Source organism: Eptatretus burgeri, chromosome 6 (assembly GCF_056783735.1).
Source record: "Eptatretus burgeri isolate ZD-2024b chromosome 6, Ebu_testis_v1, whole genome shotgun sequence".
Lineage (NCBI taxonomy): Eukaryota > Metazoa > Chordata > Myxini > Myxiniformes > Myxinidae > Eptatretus > Eptatretus burgeri.
Window position 1 is genome coordinate 99,390,386 of NC_140966.1, and position 16,826 is coordinate 99,407,211.

Sequence of the window (16,826 nt, forward strand, 5' to 3'; positions counted from 1 at the left end):
GTGCGATGGCTTACAAATCTGGGGAGTCTGGTGAGAGCCGAGATAGCTTTTTTTTTGTATACCTTGTCGAGGCTCGTATGAGAGCTAACGGGAGGCTCGTATGAGAGCTTTCCCCCAAAGTGGTCTTTTCACCCAACCCCTGGCCCGCAACAATATATATATATATATATATATATATATATATATATATACACACATGTATATACAGTATATACATAAATACACAGTATATATATATATATATATATATATATATATATATATATATATATATATATATATATATATATATATATACATACACATACAGTACAAACATATATATACATTATATACACATACAGTATATACAGATACAGTGGAAACATATACAGAATATATATATATATATATACAGTATACACATTTAGATATATACAGTATATACCTGTACAGTGTATAAATATGCAATATATACATATAGATATATACAGTATATACATATACAGTATATACAATATATATATATATATATATATATATATATATATATATATATATATATATATATATATATATATATGTATATAAAATACTTGGACCTCGGTTACAGTTTATGCACCACTTTAGTTTCACAAAGCATGCACGCGCACACGCACACACAAAAAATACTTGGACCTCAGTTACAGTTTATGCACCACTTTAGTTTCAAACATACAAAAATTACAACTATGACTGTTACAATGACTACAATGACTACTACTCATTTAGAAACCATTTTCCTTATGAGGGGGGTTGGTGGGGTGTTTGTTTGCTCATATCAAATATTCTGATGCTGATGTACCATACTCTGTTGCAGAGAGTTGGTGGTGCCAAAACAGTTTCTTGGCAAGGGTTACACCGAGTGGTTTTCCAATGCCTTCCCACCAGTAGGTATGGCAGGAATTTGTAAGTTGTTCAGGGTGCCGGCGATAGCTCGCTTTCTCTTCACGAAGGACACCGTGGGATCTTTAATGTCCACCATCTAATGCTGGCAGCCGGGATGACCGTTTTATGTCCATCCGTGAGAGGGCACACACATTGATGAATACCCCATTGTGTGAAACACCGACCGGGATTGACAGTTCATAACTGGATCGAGATTCAAAGCCAGGCGAGACAGATTAGCGGCGAGTGTGTATACCTCTCGGCCATCCTGCCAGCCCATTTACAACAAGGTAAAAAAAAAAATCAACCTTTTTCAATTTGCACATTAGATTTTGAAAATCAAGTTAAAACAGTCAGCAGTGTCATAAACTGCCGGCAACCAGTTTTAAAGGAGAACCATGGTGGTGTGTTTATGTTCTAGATCGTACATACGCTCGAAGAAGAAGGAAGGCGGGAGGCAGGATGTGAATAAATAATAACAATTTTCAAATATGAGTAATAAGGAGACTTGGACAGGGTATGAAAAGGTAAAGACTTGGAGGGTGTAGGAATAAGGAAGTAAGAATTAACGAGTGATAAATTACTCCAATGAAGGGAGATGATGTACTCGTATAAAGCCCCACATTTCAACCAGACAAGAGCACCAAGCGATTCCCAACAACAAAGCACCCAGCAGGGGGCACACTAAGAAGATGAAATAAAAATAAACTTGAAAGAATGCGCATGTGGTCAGATTAGCTGTCACCACGACTGGAATATGCAAGAGCACAAATATAATAGGACAGCTCCATAAACGCGGATGTGGGGAGAGAGCGCTGGGCCCAGACTGAAGGCTTGTGACTGACTCAGTGTTGAACAGCTTGGAAAGAAAAAACAGATACGAGTGAAGAGCAATGGAACAAAAATAGCAAAAACAATGTCAGTAAGTTAGAAAAAAAAAAAAAAAAGCAAATAAGACAAAAAACAAGTCTTTATCTTTGTTTTCCAACTTCAGTGCCAATTCACTCCACCTCCTTAAATCGACCTCCTCCTAACCCCTCATCTGTTATACCCTCTCATTACCCCTCCCATCTTGAACCTCATCCTACCTCTGCTCTTGGCACCTTTTCACTGTCTTCTGCTTCAGTATCAGCTCCTCCTCTGTTGTCCAAAAGCGTGTGGTGTTCTAACACCTGTGGGCTCCATTCTCACCTAACAGATATCTCACTCTCTCAATCAGTACACTCAACATTTCAAACATGCTCTTTCTTCCTCTCAGCACACCTCCCCCTCTTCATAACCCCTCAAATCTTGTACCTCCACCTGCCTGCTACCTTCTTCACCATACCTCCACCAAATCTCATCCTTTCGCTCTCCCCACCGCCCCCATCGCCCTCCTGCATCTTGGCCGTGCCTGCTCTCATCGTTTCCCCTCCCTCTCAAAGCAACCTTCACACTCTTCCCCCTCCAAGCTTCCCTCTCACCTCTCTCAAAAACTCCCCCTCACCCTTCTCCCTCCAATCTTCTCCCTTACTCCCCCTTCCCTTCAATGTGTGCGACATTGCTGGGGCACCTTCAGTGCCATGCAGCACATGGAGACGGAATTGGGAGGGAGTGGTGTACAATAATTGATTAATTACATAATTAAAATAAATAAATCATAATCGTAACATAATTTCTGAATGAAATCGCCAATAGCATACCAAAGCCACCAGTGTTTTATCCGATTCTTTAACTTTTTGAAAATTATGTAATTCATTGAAAAATGAAGAATTAATCAAGTAATCGATTAATTAATAAATAAACCAATGTCACCCACAGGGTGACCTGTATCTTGCCAAAAGGTGACCATGTGTGACTTCTTTAAGGTCACACTGAGGTGAACAGAGCTGCTATCCACCAGGAGCGACTCCTTGAGGAATATCTGCCTACGAGAGATTCTGATGAGAATCGTTCTACAGAGTAACCATGAAAAATATGCGTTTGCCTCAAAACGTCACCAAATGACGTCATAATGACTCAAGATTGACATATCTAGAAAGCACAAATCGAGGTGTTCAATTTGAGGTGCAACACGATATGGTTCCTAAAACTTGAAAATTTGACCTTGGGGTCAAATATGTTTGACCTCAGGCACTAACCATGAAGGTCAAGGACAATCGCCACCAAAAACTAATCAGCTGAGCGCCAGACCATATACTACATTCCTATAAGGTTTGGAGATGATTCGATTAAAATTACTCAAAAAATAAGGGTTTCGTCGACCTCCATGATTTACCGCAAAGTGACCTTGACCTTTATGTGTGCTGAAGGGTATTGTAATAATACTACGATATGTGTACCCACAAGAGTTTCCGATGAGAATTGTGCTTTACAGAGTGATATAAAGGTGAAAAATCCAATGATTACAGATAAACAAACAAAAAAAAAAACCAATGTCACCCCCAGGGTGACCAGTATCTTGCCAAAATGTGAACATGAGTGACTTATTTATTCGATTAAAGTTACTCAAAAAATAAGGGTTTCGTCGACCTTGATGCTTGACCTTTTTGTGACCTTGACCTTTATATTTTCGTACGGTTAATGGTATCTCTCCAGGACCGCTGTACGTGAAATATCAAGAGATTTTGATGAGAACTGAGGAAATAAAATTTTCATGAAAAATCCGTTTTTTTCGTCATAGCGTCAAACTTTTGACAGATCTGGAAAGCACTTATCAAGCGCTTTCATATGAGGTATTACTCGATATGGTATCTAAGATTTCAAAATTTGACCTTGGGGTCAATAACTTTCGACCTCCAGCGCTAATCATGAAGGTCAAGGCCAATCGCCACCAAAAATTAAGCAGCTGAGCGCCAGACCATGAACTATATTCCCATGAAATTTGAAGACGATCCGATCAAAATTACTCAAAAAAATAAGGGTTTCGTCGACTCCCCTGATTTGTGACAAAGTGACCTTGAAAATTTTATGCGCTGAAAGGGACCTCTATAGGCCTCTGATATGCGAAGTTACAAAAATTTCCAATGATAACTGTGCTCTGCAGAGTGATCGATACGTGATTACAGACAAACAAACAAACAAAAAAAATAAAAAAAACATACAAGCTGACTGACATATCTTGCAAAAACTTTGTTTTAGCAAGATAAAAATACTCTTTATAGCCAAATCATTTGTTCACCGTCGTGTCCAAATATCAGCGTCTTATCTCAGGCACCTTATGAGCTGTTTTCCAGATGAGAAACAAAAGAAATAAGTAATAAATAAATCGTTAATAATTAAGAAATTAATCGAGTAATTGATTAATCAAAAAATAAAAGTCGTGTTTTTGCCAAGGCGCATCTTCACTTCTGTCCTAAAATTTTAGCTTTCCAACTCAAAGGATGGCCGAGATATCGCCAGGACAAACAAGAAAACAAACAACCAAGAAAACAAACAAACAAAATGAAAAATCTCTCAAAGAGAAACACTTGACAAAGAAGAACGGCACTCGGTATAGCGAATACCTCTGTCAGGTTGAACAGTTCACATTTTGTATCCCACTGATGGGCTGGATATGAACCAAGGTCTAATCAACTTGTTTACTGAATATGCAAATGTCCTAATTTTAAGTCAATCGGATGAAAATTGACAACTTTAGAAGCAATTTTAGAAATTTGCTCCATGTTGACGTTTTGGCTTATGTTCACCATTTGGCTGATATTGACCGAAGAAAAAAAAATAGGTGGTTGGTTGAATTCAGTGACCTGACATGCAAATGCTCTTCAAATTTCAAGTTAATCATCTTAAAATTGAGGATTTTAGAAATGTGGTCAATGTTGACCTTTTGGCCTATGGTGACCTCAAAAATAAAGTTTGATTTCAGCGACCTACATGCAAATTTCAAAACAATTGGATGAAAATTGAGGATTTTACAAAAGTTGACCCAATTTGGCCTATTCTGATGTAAATTACCTCAAAATTAATAGGTGGTTGAATTCAGTGACCTGATATGTAAATCCTTGTCAAATTTCAAATTAATTGGATGAAAATTGACAATTTTAGAAACAATTTAAAAATTTGGTCGATGTTGGGTTGACCTTATGGCCTATGTTGACCTTTTGACCTATTTCAACTTCAGAAATCATAGGTGGTCGAATTCATTGACCTGATATGCAAATCCTGTTCAAATTTCAAGTCAATCAGATGAAATTTGAGGATTTTACAAAATTTGGCCCAAATTGGTTTTTATGGCTTATGTAGAACTTTTTGGTTGAGCAAATTTTACGAAATTGCAATGCGGGACCGTCGCAGGGTCGGTGACCAAAATCTCCATAAATTTTAGAACAATCGGTTTGGCAGTTTGGGCTGGAGGCAAGCAGACTGACAAACAAACGAACAAACAAACAAACAAACAAGAGGCGATCAACATACTTGTCAAAAAATAAATGTTTTTTTTTTGCCAAGTAACAAACGGAATGAAAACTGAGTACTCCCTTCGTTTGGCACCTGGCAATGACGTCATGCATCACCTGATCCTGGATATGGAATTGAGAAGGAGCGGTGTACAAAATGTTCATCAATAAAACCAATGATCACTTAACATTTCACTTCCATCAAGACTGTGAGCACTCAGGCAGAGAAGATAACTGATGGGAAAGATTGATGAGTGAGTAAAGTGTATTTCATAATTACACACCAAGAGCGTTTATACGTCCAAAGGAAGCAGGAGGTGGAATAAACATTGTATAGAGATCACCGAGGGGTGCGTGCTTCAGCATGTGTTAAGTTGCCAGCACACACGTGGCACGTTGACCAACAGCGACCTCTTTTGGAAAGAAATGGCACGAGAAAAAAACAACACACAAAAGGGTGATTCAAGATTAAATCAATGTTTATATATTCAAACATTCGTTTATATTATGAGCTACCGGGAGAGCCTCAAGGTGTGCACAGTCACCAATGAGCCATCGAGCCTGGATTCAAATCCCAGGCGAGCAATAAACTGTCATCCTGGTGTACACATGTGCATCGTGCTGTCACTTGGATGGACGTTAAACCAAACTTATATATTTACGCGCGCGCGCGCGCGCACACGCACGCACGCACGCACGCACGCACACACACACACACACACACACACACACACACACACACACACACACACACACACACACACACACACACACACACACACACACACACACACACACACACACACACACACACACACACACACACACACACACACACACACACACACACACACACACACACACACACACACACACACACACACACACACACACAAACCGATATATACAAAAATCGATTTTAATTTATTTTGTGGCCCCAAAACCAAACAATATATATATATATATATATATATATATATATATATATATATATATATATATATATATATATATATATATATATATATATATATATATATATATATATACACACATACGAGGAGTGTTCATAAAATATCCAACCTTAATTTTTCGTGCGTAAACAAATGAAGCTAGGGAGGCGTGGTTTGGTGCACGTATGTTGGCGATCCTAATCCGTATGCGTGAATATTTTCCCGCTAGCAGAAGCTGTCAGTCGCCGACAGACCGCCGATGAGTGAGGAAGTGTAAGTGAGCGCCGTCGGATTTTCGTTTTTGACAAAATGACGGAAAAACTTGAACAACGCTACTGCATCAAATTTTGTGTAAAGCTTGGCGATTCCCAAGTGGAAACGATCCGCAAGATTCAACAGGACTTCGGGAACGAAGCAATGGGCACCACACAGATAAAAGAGTGGTACAACCGCTTCAAAGATGGTCGCACATCAGTGGAAAGTGAAGCACGTTCTGGTAGGCCCTCAACATCCCGAAATGAGATTGTCATTGACCAAGTGAGGACCCTGCTGATGCAGAATCGTCGAATCACGATCAGAGAACTTGCAGACGAGGCGGGCGGCAGCATTGGATCCGTTCATTCCATTGTGACTGAGGATTTGGGCTTAAGGAGAATCTCAGCGAAGTTCGTGCCAAAGCTGCTAACAATCGAGCAGAAGCAACTCCGTTTGGAGATCGCACCTGACATGCTGGAGACTGTGAACAGCGATCCCAACTTCTTCAACACAGTGATCACTGGCGATGAGACCACAATGATCCGTCATTTTGTCAAAAACGAAAATCTGACGGCGCTCACTTACACTTCCTCACTCATCGGCGGTCTGTCGGCGACTGACAGCTTCTGCAGGCGGGAAAATATTCACGCATACGAATTAGGATCGCCTGCATATGTGCACCAAATCACGCCTCCCGAGCTTCATTTGTTTACACACGAAAAATTAAGGTTGGATACTTTTTGAACATACCTCATATATCAGCACTCACAGGCCGCACAACTCCCACTCCCCCTGCCCCCTCTCAAGCATGATTAATGGTAAATATCATAATTTCTAAATTGCCCTGTGCATTGACAAGCCGCTGATATGACCCTCCAACCAGTGTGAAGAAGCACGAAGGTTTGGGGAGAACGACTGTGTTCGAACTTTCGGCATTTCACGGGCCCACATTCTCGGGAGTTTTTGCAACATGGGCTGCAAGATATAACTTTTTTGATGTGTTGATCGGGACGTCCCCAAATATTTCATTGTGAAGAAGTACACCCCTTTCTCGCAGGTATGCTTACAACTATTTTCAACTTCTTTAAAAGCCTTTGAGCCGTTTCATGGTGCGATGCTTATCTTGCATGCTTGATATACGTCCAGGCTGCCCCAATGGACCTGTTTACTCGGGGTCTCTGTGGATGTGCGCCGAGCAATCTGCGTCAGATTATGTCATTTCGTAAGTTGCGCATTACGTTGAACAAATACCGTCATATTTTACTGAATCGCCTGAAATTGAATATTTTAGAAAATAATATTGTTGTAACTCAGTTTCCACTCCAATTCCGACAGGCACATTATGTGATCGATACAGAATATACATATATGGAATTCCATCCATCCATCGGGACCATACTCTGTGCAGAGCGTTGAGGCAGCCTCAGCAGTCTCCTTGGCTATTGGGCACAATCCTGGACGGGTCGCCCCTCCGACACAGGATAACAGCAAGCTGGTACTCATTTTGCCGACCTCAGAAGGATGACAGGAAGAGTCAACCTCACCTGGTATTAATTTAACAGTGAACTGGATTTGAACTCCCAAGCCTCCACCCTAACCATTAAGGCAACACCAGGCATATATATATATATATATATATATATATATATATATATATATATATATATATATATATATATATATATATATATATATATATATATAAAGCGAAATGATAGGAGAAGAAAGATTGATTATTATGGGCAGAATTGTCAAGGGCATGTAATGAGGGAAGAGTTTTTATTGTGGGGGATTGTAATTTAGAAGGAACAGATTGTGTCCAGGACCAAGGGAAAGGCAGATTGGATGAGGATTTTTCTATCTCTTGCACAAGATTGCTTTTTAACCCAGTTTGTTTGAAAGTCCACAAGGGAGAGTGCAGTGTTGTACCTCCTTTAAGTAATGAACCAAATGTGGTGGAGGAGGTGTAAGTGGGAGAACAACTTGGGACAAGTAACCGCAATGTCGTAAGCATGACTCTATTGTTGAGATGTGAAGTTAGGGATAGTGATGAAGGTTGTAAGATTTTAGGAGGGCTAACTTTGAGGGTATGAAAACTGATTTGGGAGCTTGAGATTGGGTAAAAGTTAATGAGTGTGCAGTCTGCATCGGAGAAACGGGCAACCTCCGAGGAGCAAATGTGAAGTGTGCAGAGTGAGTGTATTCCAGTGAGGTATATAGGTAGGAGGCAGAGAGAGACCAGGGTGATTGAGCAGGGAGGTACACAGTGTAATTAAGGATAAACCTAAGGTATTCATCAAGTAGAAAATAACAGCGCTATAAAATAGAGTCCAACTCACATCAGTATCAGAGAAGCAGACTAGTTAAGAAAATTACTCGGCAAGTCAAAGGAAGTGTGTGTGTGTGTGTGTGTGTGTGTGTGTGTGTGTGTGTGTGTGTGTGTGTGTGTGTGTGTGTGTGTGTGTGTGTGTGTGTGTGTTAATGGGTTATAACCATGGCTGCTGCAAGCTAATTGTACAAACAGGAAATGATAGGAACTTGACACCTTTCATCCACGGCTATTTCTCGAGAGTCCAATTTAACGATTTTGAAATTGCCACTCTTCTACTATAAATGGATGTGTGTGTGTGTGTGTGTGTGTGTGTGTGTGTGTGTGTGTGTGTGTGTGTGTGTGTGTGTGTGTGTGTGTGTGTGTGTGTGTGTGTGTGTGTGTGTGTGTGTGTGTGTGTGTGTGTGTGTGGCCTGTTTTTTGTGGAGTTCCACTGGAGCTTTGCAATATGGAGTGTGATATATACTGAAATTATCGTCATGATCTCCTGAGTTGATTCGGCCAATTAACTACAAAGAACCCGAAGAATTCCCATGTTTAGAACACATGCAATGTCAAGGTGTACACAGCAGCTTAATATGTCCTTCCATGGCATGGCATCCAAATGACAAACTAACAAAAACAATGACAACATTAAAACAAAACATATATTAATTTATACTCATAATATTAAGAACAATAATAGGACTGCAGTGGCATCATTTGTGAATAATAATACTAATAACAAGTGGTGCTAGGCACAACAAATCCCGCCCATTTAAGGCATAAAGTTATTTTGGGGATCAAATTTAAATTTGATACATCCTTAACCTGAATGTTGATTATAAGGAATAGAATAAGGAATATTTTAGTCTTAGTTTGAAGTCAATGAAACCATTTTTGACGAAGTTATGAGTGAAAAACGATTTTGACCTTTTCGTGACCTGGCCTTGACCTTTGACCGAATTGGACCCAAAAGTTAATGGGGTCGTCCGAGGTTCATTAGCCACCTGTGGATACAATTTGACAGTGTTTGAGCCAGCCGTTTTCCAGTAAAGTTGTATTTTCCTAACCATGTTTTAGTTTAAATGGAAAATTTGTAATTTTGACCGATGACCACGACCCCCAAAACTTCGGACCCTTCCGATATTCACAAATATGCATTTTTCACTATAGGAATGGGTAGGACTGGGTGTGCACTTCCGCTCGCCACAGGGCGAATCCCCCTTACCTGCGGCTAATATTTTAAACCACCCATTAACCAGTGGCTAATCCATGTTTTAGTGTTTTTTTTTTTTTTTTTACCAGTTTTAGACGAATTTTGGGCGATTTTAGCATAGCATTTAACCTTCGTTGAGACGGCTGCCATTTTGTATGTTTTGATTACGGGAATCGCGCGTGATTTCGTACAAGCTTATATATACTAACTTTAGTAGTTTTAAACTAGTTTCTCGTTAAAAAAAAATAAAAAAACGACCGAAATTACGCATGATTCCCATGATTCTCGTCTCAAATTTTTACTTACATTTTTTTTTTTTTGCTGAATGATTCGGCGCTACTCAGCGCTACATGCTTCGTTGGGTCAGTGGTTGCCAGGTGAGTTTTGACACAATCAGTAGTACCTGTAGTTATGTAGTAGGACGAGTTTGCTTGGATGAGAGAGTTTGATGGGTGACTTTGGTTGGTTGGATGAGATTGGTTGTATGAGTGAGTTTGATGTGTGACATTGGTTGGAAGTGTGAGTTTGATGTGTGAGATTGGTTGGATGAGTGAGTTTGACTGGCATGAGGTTGGTCTAATCCTGGTCCACAACCACCCCCATCCCCCACTACTACCTACTAAAGGCACAACGACCATACTCCCCCCCCCCCCACACACACCATCACCACCACCACCATCCCTCACAATCACCACCTCCCCTGATGGTCGTTCATTCAACCAATCTCACACGTCAAACTCACTCATCCAACCAATCTGAATAATCCAACCAACATCACCCATCAAACTCACACATCCACCTTAAAATTAACTCATTATTTCATATTGCTAAAAAAAAAAAAACTTTTGAATAAAATATGTGGCTATTTCCTTTCTCCTGTGGCTAATCAATTAACCTCCACCATCGAAGATGGATGGAGGTTACTGTTTTCACCCGTCTGTTTGTTTGTTTGTTTGTGAACAGTATTATGGAAAAACTCCTCGACGGATTTCGACGAAACTTGGTGGGGGGATTAGGTATGGTCCAAGGGTCATGCCATTAGATTTTGGACTTGGTCCAAAGTCCAATATGGCCGCTAAGGCGGGCAATTTGAAAAAAATATTTGAATTTTTGTTTTTGCATTTCTACATGTTTTAAGTGATTTCCAACCCCCTCCCCCCCAAAAAAAAAAATTGTTAGAGAAAAAAAAAAACATTTTGTCTTAGAAACAGAAAATTAGAAGAAAAAAAAAGTTTTTTTTTCTGTAACAATTTTTTTTTAGAGAATGAATTGAGTATGTGGAGTACGAATTGAGTAGTGAGTACGAATGAATTGAGTATGTGGAGTACGAATTGAGTAGTGAGTACGAATGAATTGAGTATGTGGAGTACGAATTGAGTAGTGAGTACGAATGAATTGAGTATGTGGAGTACGAATTGTGTAGTGAGCATGTAAAAGTTAAAAGGAAAAGGGAAACTTGCAAACTATAACTCTGTGAGCACTGTTGACATCAAATTGAATGAATAGGATATCAGGTTCACTTGAGTGACCTCGCAGTATTTGCGGCGGAGGTTTTGCACTCTACCGAGTGCTCCCCCTCGAGTTCTAAAGCTGGATTAGCCACAATGGCTAATTCCTTTCGAAAGCCAGAGCACACCCAGTAGGATTATAAGTGACAAATACAATAAGGTTCACTATAAGCTTAGTTTGAAGTAAATCAGATCATTTTTGACGAAGTTATGAGCGAAAAACGATTTTGATCTTTTCGTGACCTTGACCTTGACCTTTGATCCAATTGGACCCAAAAGTTAATGGGGTCGTCCAAGGTTCATTGCCCACCTGTGGATTAAATTTGATAGTGTTTGCTAAAGCCGTTTTGCTGTAAAGTTGCTAACAGACAGACAGACAAACAAACAAACAGACAAACAAACCGGAGGATTCCAATATCCCGCTCCCTCCCTCCGGGGGGGGGGCGGGTTCATAATAATAATAATAATAATAATAATAATAATAAACGTATAATCCCCACCCTGACCAAGCACGTCAGGCCTTGGTGAAAGGAGTTCATCGAAATGCTGAAAAATTACGTTAAAAAGACGATTTCAATGAAGGATTTCGTGCCAGAAACGGCAGGTTCAAGGTTCCCAGGGAGCCCGAACCAGTCACTGAAAACACACACTCTGCGCATGCGCGAAACGCCTCGTTCGGCGCCCGCACCTCGTTTTGAGCAGCAGACGCAAACAAACAACAGCAGCACATTGTCCTGCACGGACTGAATTACTGAAGCTCTCACCCAACGTCTCACTGAAATTCGTCCATCGTTAACACGGAGTCGCCGCGTGCCCGGATCAACAGCTTTGGCTTCAGGACCGGTCAGGGTCAGGACTTGTGCATGATCGAACTTTATATATTTATCAGCAGAAACCTGTGGTAAAAAAATAATAATAATAATAAAAAATAAATAAACAAACAAACCACGATATAAAAAAAGATGGTTGAGAGAGGTTAAAAAAAAAAAATGGGACGTTGTAAATATTTCTTAACAGCAAATATTTTTTTTCGGGAGCGATCGCGACAGTGCTCGGTTGCTTATACACCGCCCAGGTTCAAAAAAAAAATGTTTTTTTTTTGTCCGATTGAAAAAAAAAAATACAATTTACACACAGGTTTGGATCAATTTGAAGCAACTTTTCCTGAATAATCTTTTTCTCTCCGAGGAGCATTTCCATGTTTCAGGGTGGGACAGCCAGAGACAGACAGACAGACAGACAAGCCGGTAGACATGGGTAGTCGCCTACCCAATAACACCTGACGCGATGGGCCCGTTCAATGGGGAATGACCTGAGGATTAATCACAAGAAAATTCATGATTCCAGCTTCAAGGGTTAATGCTGCAGATTGTTTTTACGTTAAAATACCCCCACATGGAGGTTTTTCGGCCGTTGCTAGGCAACGGAGGGGTCCATAGCAACGGTTCTTTCTCACAAATAACTCGGACATACCATGAACCTACCATACCAGTTTCATGTATATCTGACTCATAGTCTCTGACAGATAACGAACTTCGTTTTTTTATTGTTTTCGACCAGGGTTCATGCAAAGTCTATCTTCTCCGACAGTTTTCATAGGATCCCGCTGGAATTTTTTGACAAAATGGCTGAATGTACTGCCCACAGTCGCTCGTGGCCCGACTTTTGATTTTCGAAAAAAATATTTTTTTATGATTTTTCAAAAATTTCAAAGTCCCGTTGCTCAGCAACGGTGGTGTCCATAGCAACGGTTCTCATTTGCACACAACTAGGTCATGGTATGAACCTACCAACCAAGTTTCATCAAAATTGCCATTGTATTAACGGAGCACTGGACCGAACAGAGGGACAGACAGACGGACAGACAGACAGACAAGCATATCGACGGAAAAACTGATAATAAGGGTAGAACAAATTTCAAAAAAAAATTAAAAAAAAATTTTTTATCCACTGGATCGACGACCCAACGGATGACAGCATCAGCCCATTTATTATTAAGACTCGTATCAAAGCAAGTCAAAAATGATGGGTTGGAGTTATTTTCATAATATTAAACGAGACTGTCAGATATGATGTTTCGTCGCATGAAGTGTTGTTTTAAAACACGACACGTACAAACGTTACCCTGTGACCTATGTTCTTTATCTTCTGGGATGTTTCGTTTCCACAGCACAGCCCCGTGAGCGTGCCAAAGTCTGAAGGCTCGGCCTCCGGACGAAAATGAACACTTGTTGTATTCTGTACGTGTTACACATCACGTTCAGAAAATGTCACCTCCCTGCGCCTTGTATTTATGATTTTTTTATTTTAAAAAACGCTTCCGTACACCACCCTTGAGGCCTGGTTTGCAAGCCACCGTCTACATATCCAATAGAAGAGACGTAATTACTCTTTGATGGAAAATGTTTTTCGAGTTTCTTTTTATCCTCAAAAAATAGAGCGTAGTGAACACACAATGGCGTTAAAAGATTGGCCTTGAAAACCCCCTACTCAAATTGTCCTTATGGAGGGGGACAGACAAATAAATACACACTGTGTTTTATATATCGGTTGATTGTTTTGTATGCAGCCTTGGCTATTGGGCACACAATCCTGGATGGGTTGTCACTCCGACACAGGATACCAGCAAGCTGGCACTCATTTTGCCGACCTCAGAAGGATGACAGGCAGAGTCAACCCCACCTGGTATTAATTCAACAGCAGAGTGGGATTTGAACTCAGGATCCAAGGATCCCAAGCCCGCCACGCTAACCATGAAGCCAACACCAGGCTTATTAGCCTTTTATATATAAATATATTCCCTCCCTCCCCCTCAAATAACCTTACATCTGGATTCAGTCCTGGTGACCAATAAAAATGCTCACATATGACTGCAAAATTAAGAGGCTTGGAAGCACGAACATGCTCCTGGACACTAAATGTGTCTGGATTGTATGAAGGTGACACTCCACTGTCCGAAGCAAAATCACAACGGTGAAAGAATGGCTCCACACGAGCTGTGACTGGTTACGTCATTGTGTTGCACACAGTGACAGCGCAGGGCCATGACATCAGTTAATCACAAACGAGCTATGGTTGGCCACATATTGTATATTATAATAGAAACAATGATCATCTTGTAATCAGAATTGGAGAAGGGTTCTGAGGTCGATGTATGCATGCACACTGCACAGGTAGCCAGTGATGTGCAACCATTGGGTAGATCCTTCGGACGATCTTAAACTTGCCAGGTGATGTCAACATTGAAACAAATTCCCTGATTATAGTCAGATATTTTATTACCTCCACCACCGAAGGAGGAAAGAGGTTAATGTTTTCACCTCTGTCTGTCTGTCTGTGTGTCTCCCTGTGTGCAGGATATCTCAAAAAAGTTGTGGACGGATTCGGACGAAATTTGGTGGACAGGTTGGGTGTGTGGCAAGGACGAATTGATTCGATTTTGGTGAAGATCCGAATCCGGATCTGGATACGAGAATTATTTAATTTTTAAAGTGATTCTTAACCATCGAGAGATCGGGCCCAAATATTATATGTAGCACGATATCTCAAAAATGTATTGGGCCCGATATGTTCTCGTTGATCAGGCATTGCGTGGCCGAGGTATGTGCTCTACCGAGCGCCCTTCGAGTTACTTTTGTGTTCGTGGCATCGCTGGTGCACAAAGTGTTCTGGGACTTCACAAGATGGCGGTGAACATGAGCTGAGGGTCGCCGCGTTGTTGTGCAATGATGTTCTCGTAAAGAAAATAATGTCAACACAGGTGAAATTTCAGGACATCCGGTGTGCTTTGCATGGTGCAACATCTTTTTTTTTTTAAATGGATACAGATGGGTGCATGTTAACCTTGAATGAGAAAATTCACGTCGATCATGATTCGACGTATTCACATTACATGAGACATTCCACAAAAGGTTCCTGATAACCTACCCTTGCATTAGTGTTCTGCATTTAAAAATACTTTCAACGTTTAGATACAGTTTTCCCTAATAAGGATACAACTGCCTTTACTGTTAATTTTGAAAAACAACAATCGATGTCCCCTTTGTTTCTCCCCCCCCCACCCCCACCCCTCCAACACCACACATCCTCTTTCCTCTGTAAACATGGCACATAATCAAACTTCCTCCCTTCATCTCTCTTCCTCATTCTACTCCATTCTTCTTTAACTTGCTTCCTGGCCCTTGCGTGCATGTAGATATTTCCACGATGACTACTTTTTTTAACGGCCACGATCATTCTCACCTGAGGGTGGGATCAGCCAAAGAAACCTTTTGGCCCAAGTCATTCATGCAATGGTGGGCCAGATCGGACGTTCGACTGAAGGTGGAAGGAAAAAAAATTGCTAATTTGTTCAGGGTGACGACTCGCTATCCCGGTCTTTGTGAAAGAGACCGTGGGATATTTAATGTTCACCAATGCTGTAGGCAGGTAATGCTCCCAGCTTGACACGTTTATATGAGAGACTGCGTTCCGTGTGATGCAATTATCTGTCTGCGAAGGACCAAAACATCAGTTGATTGCTTGAGCAGTGATTGAACACAGACTAGATAGCTCACAGGTAAGCACACTGCCTCGAAGTCTTCCTGCCAGTCCATGTTTGTTGACAACACCTTTCCATATAATGTGCTGATAGCCCCGAATGCTGACAATACACTCAAGCTAATGGCATTTAACCTTTCTCTATTTTGGAGACTCTTTTTCTCTGATTACAAGCAAACAATCTTTGCAAGTAAACACAAACAACACAAGAGATTTCATAGGACATGCAGCGTTCATGTGAACTAGATTACTACACTAGATGATTACATCACGAGATGACCCGTGAACCCGTTGTGACAGCGGTTGATGAAAAAAATCATTTCAAGAAAAAAAAGATAGCTCCAGCGAACTATACCGCTGAGGTTGTTTGCATTGATCAAATTCTCCAGAAGAGTACTTGACTGAATCGGGAATTGATTTTCAAATAATTTTTTTCTTTGCCCAATTTGAACGAAACTTGATACTGCACTCCGCAGGTGAATTATGAGTAAGGTGGCCCTAAAATCTTTGTGCTATCATGTACCGTTTTGGCTGTATTTCGGGAACATACATACATACAAGATGAGAGTTTTAGTAATATGTCGATGTTAAAAAAATTCCAGAAGTTTAGCATCATTGACGCAGTCTTATACACCACCTGATTAAAATGTCCCAAGTGCTGCAAAACTGGAGGTTTTGGAAAACAATAAAGCGATTTGTGTTCAACAGTGTTCCAGTACATGATTAAATTGAAATAAAATAAAGATTGTAAAAGTTGTTTAAAAA

General features: G+C 40.4%; 1 protein-coding gene and 1 long non-coding RNA gene across 23 annotated transcripts in view; both read right to left on the minus strand.

Moving 5' to 3' along the window:
• LOC147025441 (microtubule-associated serine/threonine-protein kinase 3-like) overlaps positions 1 to 16,826 on the minus strand; it is a 397,627-nt gene that overhangs the window by 228,676 nt on the left and 152,125 nt on the right. The gene's annotated exons all lie outside the window — the stretch shown is intronic.
• Positions 586 to 15,558, minus strand: LOC147025442 (uncharacterized). 2 transcript variants are annotated; one of them, XR_015059531.1, is made up of 3 exons: positions 12,287 to 15,558; positions 5,564 to 5,692; positions 586 to 1,765 (listed from the first exon to the last, which is right to left on the minus strand). It is a non-coding gene; the product is annotated as an uncharacterized LOC147025442 (long non-coding RNA). The 2 variants fall into 2 exon arrangements; XR_015059530.1 differs by having other exon boundaries at positions 1,638 to 1,765; positions 1,995 to 5,692.